This window comes from Aythya fuligula, chromosome 13, assembly GCF_009819795.1.
Source record: "Aythya fuligula isolate bAytFul2 chromosome 13, bAytFul2.pri, whole genome shotgun sequence".
Lineage (NCBI taxonomy): Eukaryota > Metazoa > Chordata > Aves > Anseriformes > Anatidae > Aythya > Aythya fuligula.
Genome location: NC_045571.1, coordinates 6500192 through 6512812, shown reverse-complemented (window position 1 = coordinate 6512812; position 12621 = coordinate 6500192).

The window sequence follows — 12621 nt, the reverse complement described above, 5'->3', positions numbered from 1 at the left end:
TGCAAACGGCGGAGATGCTGCCAGAGGGGTTCCCGATCCCGATGAATTGTAAACACGTGAAGGGAAAGCAGGCAAAGAGGCAGAGGGGTGTTCTTGGTGCAGCGGGGGAGAGTGGGAAGAGGCTAAAAGGGCCACGTGATCCCAAATCTCCGTCAGTTGTCTTTTCCCTGACAAAATCCTGGCGACGCAAGCTGTGAACAGGACAAGAGGTGGCTCGCACGATCCCTTTATGCTGAGACCAGCTGCAGAGGGACCGTCAGGCCGAACTGACTGCACCCCCTGGCCGCAGCTGCTGCCAGGTGTCCTCGCCTAAGCCCGAGGATGCCAGTAAGGATCCTCCGAAAATGGAAAAGAAAGGCCAGGCGCGTAGGAGAAACGGGGGCAAGGCGCTTTGCTGGCTAAAAAAGAAGCGACGGACACATCTGCACGGACGAGTGAGCAAAACGATGGAAAGGGGAGCCACGAGAAGAGGGGGGAAGCTACTAAGAGCCACGCTGTAAGAAGGAAGAAATACTCTATCATGGAAGGGGGAGCTGGGCCAATTCTAAGGCAGAGAGCAGGGTCATACCCAAAGAGAATGAGAGGTGGCTTGGAGCAGGAAGGGGAGGAGTCTTTCGATGCTTGGAGAGAAATGCAACATAAAGGAAATAGGGGAACAAACAATCTGCGGGGATTTCACCATCTTAGGCTAAACTGAAAGAAGGGGAGGAGAAAGTTTCTGCCCCTGAGCACAGTGACAGGACAGCTGTTTCGGGAGGACTGGGAAGGGACCTTCTGTGCGAGTGGGGAAGGGGACGCACGCGGCTGCGCGACGCAGGACGGGAGTTTGGAGGCAAGCTGAGGCATCAAAACAAGCAGGGAACAGGCACGGCCCGAGAATAGGTCTGGCGAGGGAAGCGGTAACAAGGTGATGCACGGGGCTGGCAGAAGGGACACGTTTTGAGCATTCGAGTAAGAGCCGGCCAACAGAGGAGGCGGGATGGCCACCAGAAGAGAGCCAGGGGGGCACAGCCACGGAGACGGACGCCGTGTCGTGAATTCTTGGTCTCTGCCCTCTACGGATGATGCGGGACACGTGCCAAAGACACTCCGCAGGGAATGAAAAAGGAACAAGGGGAAAAAAAAATAAAAGGAAAACCAAGATTTCGAGTATGAGAAGGGATAAAACACGGGGAAAAGAGCAGGCACGTTCTCAAACATGAACTGGAAGGAACGGCAAAAGAAGAGCATCCTTCAGAGCACCGACTAGGAAGGTTGTGCAACGCCGAGCCAGAAAGGGCAGCTGCAGGGTGCCTGGATCGAAGGAGACTTGTAGTTGAGTCAACACAAGCAAGCCCCTCTTCTACGCTAGTTCAGCTTGAAACGGCTGTAATTAAAGCAGGAGAAACCCCTTGGAGAACACAACTAGGGCATGGGTTCTCCTTTGAGTAGCAGAAAGCACTGCAGCCCTTCTCTCCCTTCGCCCCTTCAACAACGCCACTGAAACCGTGGGGTGCCCCGGCAAACTTGACCAGGTTGCTGATCTGTGTTTAAAAACAGATAGATTTTATTTTTTTTTTTCCCCCCTGGCTGGTTGGGTTTTAACCCATCTTAGCTCCTAGATCAGGTTCACCAGGAGGGAGAGAGGGCGCAGCCTGGCACAGCATCTGTTTAATCCAGAACCTCTGCCAAAAGAAGTGTGTATGAAACCACAGTCTTATTTTGATTTAGCTCAATAGGTGCCCGGCCAATTCTAATTAACTCCAAAGAAAATGAGTTTAGAGTGAAATAAGACCATCAACATCACATTTTGCACGGAGAGAGGCTCATCGTGTGGAATTAACGTTCGTTCACCTCTCCAAGCAAAGCGTGCTCTAGGAATTGCCAGAAGAAAGGTGCTGAACACGTTTCTCTTCGACAGCAACCACTCAGAGAGATTTTCAGGGAAACGAACGCTAATGAATTAACTTCATTAAAAGCATAGTAATTTATTTATTTTTTTTTTGTTCATTACAACAAAACCCCTTGTTGCTCTGCAGATGGACAGGATGCTGCTATGCAAACCAGTCTGTGCCGGGCTCCAGAACCAGCGAAGCATTAGGTGTCTTTTTTTGTGGTAAAACCATGCTTTTGCTCAAGTTAACTGCACATGAAGTCCCCTTGAATGAAGTCAAGACTTAACCCAAGGCTGAAATACAGCCAGACAGTCTATGGAAACAAGTTTCCTGAGATGAAGTTCTTTGGGAACAGATCCCTTCCCGTAATTATCTATAGGGAAATCCTCCTCGCACAACGTCCCAGCAGCACCGAGGCAACACTAGTTGTCAAAAGATGGCCAAGCTGAGGCTGGCAGGACAGGCTGCTTTTAACTTTTTTTTAAATCTCCATGCCGGGCACTGTTAAAAATCACACCTGCTCCTCACCCTCAGGGATCCTAACTCGAGCTGCCAGGCTTCCTGACTAAGTTTCTGACTGCGACGCTGCCCCTCACCCTGGCATTAACGCGGCAGAGGTGTGGGAGGTATTTGCGAAGGAAAATGGGTTTGCAAACGGGAAATAACAGCGCAAATAACAGCGATTCCCCAGCCAGCCCAGCTCCCTGATCGGCCGCGATGCTCAGCCCCTCCGCTGCTGGTGCTGGCAGGCACCTAGGCCAACTTCTCGGGGCTACCCCCAGCCACAGGGAACACGGGGTTTGTCTTCTTCCCGACAAAATCCGCACTGTGTTAGTTCGCTGCTGTCAGCGTGCGCCCTAAGGGGTGTCACATCCCTGCTGTCAGCTGGTGCAGCCCTGATTTCGGCGCCCCTGGCCGGCCGGAGCCGTGGTGCTGACCACGCTCTGCCACTGCAGTGCCTTGGGTGCACCCAGGCAGGTACAGGGCGGCGTTTTTCCCCCGTTCCTCACAGAGACAGCTCGCGCCAGCCACTTTGTCATGCTGCAAACTCCTTCAGCTTTAGGACCGTGCTGTCTTTACTCCCCCAGCAGGCTTTTTATGTATTTTACTGCTCTATACATCTCCAAGCATTGAAATGGCTCGGATTTTCAGATGCTTACCTCTCCACTCCTCCACCCTAGCACCAGCTACGTGCCGACCCATCGCTGCTGTCTCCACCGTGCCCTGCCTAGGCCAGGTAGGAGCTGACAGGCACCAGAAGAGCAGCAGCCAGCCTCCTAAAACCTCCCAGCTGATGGCACAAGGCTTCCCTCTGCTCGGGCTCTGGGCAGGTAGGAGAGTGCTGCGCAGCGCCCTCAGGCAACGCGGGGCTACAGGTGCCAGCAAGCTCCCCCAGAGCGAACGGCAGCTCCAGCACCACACCGCTCTCACAAAGCAAACCTCACAAGGCCAAGGGCAAGCTCTGGAGATGCCACTTTGGGTCACTCTGAGCAGACAAAGAGATGCAGCCGGCTGGGGGCCGAGCTCTTGACAGGCACGGCGCAACGCCGCCCCGACGTCGGCTCTGCTTCCCCGCTGCATAACTGGGACAGCGGCTCAGAGAAAGGGAAGGGAAGGGAGATGTGCCCGTCTGAGCGCACTAGAAAAGTCCGGCGCATCCCTCTGCAGCAAGAGATCATCGGGAGGACGCAGTCGCTGGGATTTCCAAGGTGCTGTACAGCGCGGCTGGCCAGGGGGCACTGTGGGAGGCCGGCAGGGATGCACTTTGACCCTGGAAACACACCCACGGGAGACACCTTTGTAACACTCCTTTCCCAGAGAGGAGCAAAACCCAGAACGCCACTTTTTCCCCCCGCGATGAAAGCGTAAAACGGTGTCAGCTGCAGGGAAGCCGAGCGGGACTTGCCCTTGGGCATTCGCCGCCTGCAAGCCGCTTACTTCGACGTGAGCAAAGGCAGGGGAATGAGGAGGAACGTGCCCCTGCTGCCCCTCGGTGGGGCACGTACGGGTCAGGAGGAAACGATCTGCACCAACGGGGACAGTCTCATTTGCTCACGATAGTTTGCTCACTTTGGCAATCTTCGTTGCCATTAGTAACACAGGCTAGAAAATATATATATATATATTTTTATATGCAATTGTCAGGCGTCCATTTGAGGGACACGGGTCCAGAGCAAGTGCCAACCGGAGCGCTGCCTGCAACGCATCCGCAGAGATTCAGCCCCAAACGGCGCTTCAGAAAACCCCTCCAAAGAGAACCGCATGCAAAAAAAATAAAGAAAGAAGTAAATCACGATGGTCCTCTCCCAGGACGCACACAGGGTATCGTATCCAGCAAAATTAAAAAAAAAAAAAAAAAAAAGACAGCGCTTTATTGTGCGTTTCTCACAGAGAGGACAGAAATTGTGGCCAAACTGACTAGCAGAAATTGCTGGGAGAACAAAACCCAGCGGGGACAGGTCTGTCACCCTCTGCTTGGGTGGAAGCAGAGGGAGACAGACCCCGGCCCCGGCAGCAGCCCCGCGCTGGGTCTGGTCTCCCTGCACAGCCCCGGACCGCTGCGGTGCTGAGCCAGGCTTTGCCCGCACGCATTTGCTTAAGCTGCTTTAAAGACACAGTAACACCGTAAGCAATTATAAATACTCGGCGCGATGAATTGAGGGGGGAAAAAAAAAATAGAAAGAAAAAGAAAACCCATCCCTGCGTAAAATAATAAAAAAAAAAGAAAAGTTTGTTGCGCATCAAGCGCTCTGTGAGTGGGATGTCCCAGCTGCCGGACAGCTTCTGTCACTAGAGCCTGACTTGCTTGAGGCAACGGGGCTGTCCCATGAAAGCCCATCCTCATGGATTTTAAAGGGATGGGGGAAAAAAGAAATGCCACTAGATGTGGCTATCCGTAAAACGTTTTGGAAACCGCACCTGAAAAGGCCCACGGCGCAGCAAACCCCGCAGCACCGGAGCCCAGAGGTGCCCGTGGTGGTTTCCTCCCGAAGGCCAAACCACGCCAGGGCCCGGAAACCTTCGCGGGAATGCTTTTTTGGGAACGGGCGGAGAAGCAGCAAGCAGCACGCTGCCTTCCCCGCTGCGCAGCCACCGGGAGCTGCTGAGCTGCACCGCCGGCGCTGCGGGACGGCACGGGGCAGGCTGCGGGGTGCCGGAGCCCTTTCGCCTCGCTCGCTGCCCCTCCGGCTCGGGCAGCATCCAGCGGAACAATGGGGTCCCCGGCAGCGGATGCGGAGCGTGAGGAGCAACTCGGCAAGGACTCGGAGCGGAGCAGCGCAGGAGCAGAGCCGCAGGACTCCCGGCGATGCTTTCCCGAACGGGTTTCACCCCGCGGTCAGGCGAGGACACGGAATCGGTTCGCCGAGCGAGCCGCCGGCTACCGGCACGCCGCCGGAGGAGTTGGGTTTTTTCCTCTCCGGCAGCAGGAAGCGCCTCCTCCCGGTGCCGCTGCCTCCTCCCGGTGCCGCTGCCTCTCCCGGTGCCGCCGCTCACCTTGGGCAGCGGGGAGCGGGGCGGGGGCCCGGCCCCTCCCGGCCCCTCCCGGCCCGCGATGCGCTCGCCCGGCCGCGGAGCCAGCGCCGAGCCCGCCCCGGAGCTGCGGGGCCCCAGCGGCGGCCTCAGCCCCGCCACAACCGGGCGGGGACGGAGTCCGGGGCTCGGACCCACCCCCCACCACCACCCCCCTCCACGGCCCCGTTCCCGTTCCCGTCCCCGTAGCCCCGCGGGGAGGCCGGGCCCCGGCAGCCGCGGCCGGGGGTGGGCGGCGGAGGGGAGGGAGGGAGGGAGGGAGAGGAGGGAGGGGGGGGCTCCACCCGGGCACTCCGCGGCCCCGCCGAGGCCCAGGCCCCGCCGCCCCCGGGCCCGTCCCCGGTTCAACAGTTGGCCCCGGGGCCGCTCGCCGCAGCCCCGGGCAGGGCCGTGGGGGGGGGGGGGCCGCAGCGGGGCAGCCCCGAGCACGGAGCCGCGCTGCCCCCGGGGAGGGCTCCTTCCGCTAGCGGGGCCGGGCCGGGACGGGGACTCCGCCGCCGGCTCCCGGTATCGGGCGGAGGAACCGGGAACCGGGAGCGGGAAGCGGGGCAGCGGGGCCGGCCGCGGGGGCCCCCACGCCGCCAAACTCCGCGAGCGCCCGGCGCCGCCGTCCCGGGTGCGCCGCGCCCCGCCCCGCCCCGCCCGGCCCCCGCCGTGCCCCGGGACCCCCCGGTTAGCGGCAGGTGCCGATCCCCGCTGCCTATCCCCGGTGTCGATCCCGATCCCGGTCCCGATCCCGGTCCCGATCCCGGTGGCGGTGCCGCCGCGCCAGGCTGGGCACGGGCACGCGGCGCCGTCGCGGGGCAGGGAGCGGAGCGCGGAGCGCGGCGGCCCCGGCGCTGTCACCGCCCGCGGCCCCCGCCCGCCGCCGCCGCCGTTCCCCCCCCCTCACCCCCCCCTCATCCTCCGCCGCCCGCCCCGAGGTGTCCCGGGACCGGTTTCCATGGAGACCCCGACCGGCGGGGCGCGGGGTCGGGACGCCCGCCCCGTCCGCCTCGCCTCGCCTCGCTTCGCCTCCCCCCCCCCCCCCCCCCGGTCCCTTCATCCCCGGTGCGCCCCCCCCCCCCCTCCACCTTCCCCAATTCTCCTCTCGGTGAGCTGCGGCCGAACGGGCCCCGGGGGGGGGGGTGCCCGGGCGGAGCGGGGCCGGGCGTCCGGTGCTGGGGGGGGGGGGGGGGGGCGGTGAGGGGGCGGCGGGCACGCACCTGTTTCCCGAGCCGGGCTGCGGTGGAAAGGGGGCGGCGGAAGCGAGGAGGGCCCCGTGGCCGAGGAGGCGGGGGTCGGCGGGACCCCGGCGCGGCGGAGCGGCGGTTCGGCGGCGGCGGAGCCAGCGGCAGCGGCAGCCGGAGTGTGAGGGCGAGAGCGAGCCGCCGCCGCCGCCGCCCGCGGGAGCTGACGGGAGCCGTAGTCCGGCCGCCGCAGCCCGGCCGCCCGCCGCGCCGCCCCGAGGACTACAAATCCCGGCGTGCCCCGCGGCCAGCCCTGCCCGTGAAGGGGGGGGGGGGGGGGAGTGGGGGGGGGAGCCAGCCGAGTCCGGAGAGGGAACGGGAGGGGAGGGGACAGGGAGGGGGGGGACGGGGAAGGGGGGGGGGGAGGGAGGGGGCTCCGCGCCCGGCACGGCCCGGGGGAGGGGGCGCGGGGAGGGAGGGGAGGGGAGGGGAGGCCGCTCCCCGGGTGGGGAGGGGCTGCGCGGCTCCGCTCCGAGCCCCACGGGCGGCCGGCGGCGGTGGCGGAGCGGGGGGAGCCCCGCGGGGACACGGGGACACGGGGCTGGGAGGGGGAGGGCGAGGAGGAGGAGGAGGAGGAGGAAGGCGGCGGCGGTGGTGGTGGTTTGGGGAGGGAAGGGGGGGGTGCGGGAGCTCCACGCCCGGAGCGTGGCCGGGCAGCCGGGAGGAGCCGCTCCCGGTGCCCCCCCCCCCCCCCCCTCAGCCCCCTCCCCACGCCGGGCACAGCGAGAGCCACGGCGGGGCCGCAACTTTCAGCCCGGCCCCGGGGCCGTGCCCCCACCCCGCTCCCCATTCCCCGGTCCCCTCCGGTCCCCTCCGGTTGTCAGCAGCCGCCCCCCCCCCCATCCCCTCCCCGGTTCTCCCCACCCCACACCGGCCCCGGCCGCGGCCTCCGAGCGGCCCCGCCGCGGGCCCCACGCGTGGCAGCGCCGCCGCCGCCTCCTTTGTGCGGCCGCTTTGCGGGCTGTGCCCCCCCCCCCCGGTACCGGGAAGGGCACGGAAAGGGAAAGGACCCCCCCCCCCTAAAAGCACCCACCCCAAAAGCAGCGGCGGTGGGACGGGTGGGAAGCCCCCGGGCAGCCCCCGCCGCTCCCGGCGCCTCCGCCCGGCTTTGCAGCCCCCTTTAATTTGCATCGCGGGGTAATTAAAAAGCCACTTTTTATTTTTATTTTTATTTTATTTTTATTTTTTTTAATGAGAGCCCCCCCCGTCCTGCAGCCGGCCTCGCCGGGGATGCGTTGCATCGGGACCCGGGGACATCGTCACGCGATTCGCTCCCAAATCCTGCGGCTTTCACGTTAATCCTCCTTGAAAACGGGGGATTTTGGGGCGTCCCCACCAGGTGAGCCCTGAGGTCTCCCCGCAACCCCCACGGGCAGCACCCGCAGCCCCTCGGCTCGCCCTGACCCCACCAGCGAGACCCTCTGCACCCCGAGCCTCCTCCCAGAGCCCTCCCGGTGCGGGTGGCTGCGGGATTTTGGCTCCTGCCCGGCCACGCACCCCACAGGACACGGGGCCCGTCGCTGGGTTTGGGCATCCCTGCCCCAGGGCCTGGCCCCGGGATGGAGCCGTGGCCGAATAAATGGCCCCAAAGCCGGGGAGGGCTTTGTCCCGAGGGGGCTGGTTGCCACGGGGTCCGGTGGTCTCCGTCTGGGTCTCCTGGGGTTTTTCCTGCAGCTTCCAAGCGAGCCTGCGTGTCTCCCCGTCCTCCCCGGGCAGCCGGCTTCAGCGAGGTTTTATTGGTGTCGGAGCAGCAATAAAAGGTGTCAGCTCTCGCCACAGACTTCATCTGCCCGCTTTCCGCCGGCCAGCCTGCCCACAACCCCAAAAGCTCCTGCAGCGTGGCCGAAGGTGCGGCTAAAATACAGAAAATTCTCCTGTAGGGCCAGCGGCCGCCTCCTCGCCTCCTTGCTCCTCGGGGATGGAGGAGCGAGGCAGGAGGCTGCCGTCCCTCCCTGCGGGCTCAGAGGTCTGAATTTTGGCCCCAGCCACCGCCGTGGTGATTTGGCACTGGGAAGAAGGGTTCGTGGCTCAGGGGGTTGGGTTGCGTTGCCTTGGACCTCGCAGGGGGTTCAGACACGGACCCTTCCTCGCCGGGTGCCCCACCGGGATCCTTCTTGGGAAAAGTGAGGCCAGGGAGGCAGGAGGTGTGCGGTCCACGCGCCGTCCATCCCCTTGGCCCAGGAGAAGAAGTCCTTAGCTGGGAGGACACCACGGAGCAGCGAGGATTTGGGGCGAGAGGCACGGGGAAGGGAGGGAGGAAGATCCGCGCCTGGCCCCGCTCCTCGGCAGCTCCAGGGCTGCCACGCTGGAGCCTGGGGTCCTTTTATTTCCCGTCCTTCGGCCCCGCAGTCGCCAGGTCTGGCTTCAAGAGGCGCTGAGCGCTCCTAATTGTAGTGGCAGACAAAGAGAGCCGGCCTTTGAAGGCAGCACATGCTGCGTCTGACAGCACGTGCCTGCAGCCGCTGACAGCGCTGACAGCGGCCCCGGGGACGCGGGAGCTGCAGGCCAGGGTGCAGGACACGGCCCCAAGCCGAGGGGAGCAGCTCCCCGGCCCCAGCTCAGCACCCCTGAGGATGAGGAGGGTTCACAGAGGTGTGCTGCTGTCACGCTGCTGTCCCGGGGCTCTCATCCCCCCGTCCCTGCTAGCTGCGTGCCCCGGAGTGGCTCTGAGGGTGGGGGAAGCTGTGGGGTGCAGGGGGCAGCGGGGGCGCGCTCATGGGGGGGACACGGGGACTTTCCTGCTATCCCCATGGGTGCCTGGGGATGGATGTGTCCCCGTCCCTTCTGGGAGACCCAGAAAGTGCCACGACAGCGTGACCCGAGTGCCGAGGTGCCCCCTGCCCCGAGCAGGGCTGAGGAGCCCGGTGGGAGACGGCGTGCCAGGGAGGGAGAAAGCGCTTGGCCGACCCCAACCGGCGACGGCCCCGCTGCGGGTGCCGAGGGTCCCGGCTACAGCATCCCGGCGGCAATCTCTGGCTCAGGTTGTGCCGTGCTGGATACGGCATCTCCATGGAAACCCTCCCGCTCAGGCTGTGCGGGCTCGGGAGATGCCATCTCCACGGAAACGCGGCGGCCGTGCAGGCCGGGATGCGCAGCCGGGCACCGCCAGGACTGCGGGTGCCCCCCCGGTGCCCCCCGATCCCAGAGGCGCCCCCCAGGACCCGCAGCTCGCCCCTGTCCTCGGCACCGGGGGGGTGGGGAGGCACGGGGAAATTCGGGGGAGCTTTGCTCTGCCGGAGAGCCCCGGTGCAAAGTAAGGGAGCAGCGCGGGACCCTCTGACGGCCACGGGGGCCCTGCCGCGGCCAGGGGCACCCCGGGCACACTCAGGCAGTCCCGCGGCATGCGGAGCCGGGGGGCCTTCACCGGGGGCTGAAATTTCACCCTCCGAAATAGCCCGGATGAAATACTTTACAGGTTATTTATAGCCCACGCTAGAAAACAAAACAAAACAAAACAAAAAAAATAAAAGAGAAAAAAAAAAAGGACGAAAGAAAAGAAAGCAGCCACGCGAGCCCTTTTATGTGCTCGTTTTTCATCTGCCTTTTCCTTTCGGCTGACTCCTGCTGGCCCCGAGGGCCGGCCGGAGCCCGAGCACGGGATGGCTGAAGCCTCGGCATCACCTCTCTCCCCCCGGGGTGCCCGCGGGGTCCCCACCCCAGGGCAGCTCGGGGGCACCCCAGCGGAGCTGCGTCCCCGTCCCGTCCCGGAGCAGCACCGGGCGCTCCCTGCCGGAGCCGGCGGCGGTTCGGCCGCCTTTCAGCCAGGCTCCCCAGCTCCGTAAACCTGGCTTTGACGTAGCCCTGAAAGTAGGCCAGTAAGAGCAAACTGCAGCCGCTCGCAGCCCTCTCGAGGGACGCCGTGGCTGCGCGGCGGGAGGGAGGAGTGCGCATTAACAGCGCCGCTGCTCTCCGCGAGCTCCCGCGCCGGCGGAGGACGGTGTTTTTCTCTCCTCCCGGTGCCTTCAGGCTCGCCCAGCCAAGCCCCGGCGTGGCGATGCGCGGCGGCAGGGCACGAGCGTGCTGCAGGAAGGGGATTAGAGCGGGGAGTGTCCGGCCCCCGTCTCCTCCCTGCTGCCGTGGCAGCTGCCAGCGGGCATCCCCGCCATCCCCCTTTCCTGCAGCATTTTGCAGATCCTGATTTATTTTTTAATTAAAAGCCGAGCGCTGACGTCCCCCTGCCCTGCGGTTTGATTTCTGCGGGGACACCAGGGGGACGCAGCCCGCTCTCGTGGCAGCACCACGAAGAGCGGGCGAACCCCAAGCGCTGCCCGGAGATGCGGCTGCATCTGGGTCCCTCCCGTAACTCACCCCAAGCAGCTTACACCAAGGCTTTAGGGATTTATTTTGGAAGCATTTCCCGATCCTCGAAGCCCCAGTTGGAGCCCAGGCCGCCCCAGCACTGCCCTTCCTTGCGGGACCGGGCACCCCCAGCTCTGCAGCTCGCTGCCGGCTGAGCGTTGCCGTGCTCGCGCCGTGGGAGGTGCGACAAAAAAACTGGCACGAAGCTGCCCTCAGAGCGAGGGGCTGGATGGCCGCAGGTCCTGCCCACCGCTTCAGGTGGTCACAGCCTTCGGGCCGCTGCTCTGCACGGGGACACGAGCCCGTTTCAGGCGTGGTGACCCCGATCCTCTCCGGGATCAGCACCCCGGGAGGTGCTGTCCTGCTGCCTCCCAGTGCACCGGGCACTGCCTTCCCTCAGCTTTGGGGCGCTTCGGCTTTTCCTAAAACAAACACGAACTCCCCCTCACCTCCCCCTGCTGACGTCCCCGGGGGGACGAAGGTTTCCCACAGCGTTTGGGGCAGCCGGAGCAGAAGGAAGCTGGGGTTTGAGCTGGGGCCACCAGCCCAGCGAGGGGCTCGGCGGAGCCGTGGCACGGAAATGATCGCTGCTTCCTTTCTTTTTTTTTTTTTTCTCTTTTTTTTTTTTTTTTTTTTAGCCCTGTCGACTCAAGCAACGCCACCGTGCCCCCCGTCCGCGGCCAGCGTTATCCAGCAGCCCCGGGGCACCGCGTGGAGCCAGCCGTGCACCAGCTGGACCCCAAAAACCCCAAAAAGGACAGGGCCTGGGCAGAGGGCAGCACCTGGCCCCTCGTCCTGGGCACCGCGGGCTCCCCGACTCCCACACGGGCTCGGAGCAGCCTCCCCTGCAGGGTGCGGGCGCAGAGCGGAAGAGCCTGGCGTATTTACAGGGCCGGGAAGCCAGCGAGATGTGGGGCCGGCTGCTGGCAGCCTGCACGTGCCCATGCAGGCTGTAGGGGACAAGGGCCAGGCCCCTGCACGAGGTGGCTGCGGGGCCGAGCGGCGGCGGTGTGGCTCTGCCCCAAAGGACGCAGCGGGATCGGGGCTGGCCGCGGTGCCAAGGTGGGAGGAGGCGTCCCCGGCGCAAGGGCCGTGTTTCCTGGGAACAGGAGCAGCTCCTCAAGTCCCTCCTTCGCTTGGGATCAGGAGTTCCTCCAGCTGGCACGAACGCAGCCCACGTGGGAAGAGGGAGGAGAGGCCGGGAGGGCTCTCGGCCCGCTCCCGTTTCACCCTGCCTCTCGGCCACTGCCCTCGTGCTCAGGAGGGGGACACCGAAGATGTGGGGGTGGCTGCGCTGGGACAGAGCCAGCTCCCAGCCCCTGTGGGGTGGCAGCAGAGCCGCGCAGCCCCGCTCTGAGCTCCTCAGAGCTGGCCAGAAGTTTCTTGGGGCAGCAGGAGGCCGTGAGGAGCATGGCTACGGGGCCAGGCTGTGAGAAAGCCAAGGCGGCCAAGAGGATAACTCTTTATGCAAAAAATCGTGGCACTGAAGACGAAACCAAGGGGTAGAGAGCTTGCCCAACACGAACGTGGTGCCAACAGGGGCTCCACCTCCTCTTCAGGCTCCCACCCCCAGGCTGCACCTCAAGGGCCTGACCCCCGGGGAACTGTTCCCATTACACCAGGACGAGCCCCCCTGCCCCGCATCGGGCCCCAAGGACAGGCAGGAGGGCACCAGCTGTCCCGGCACG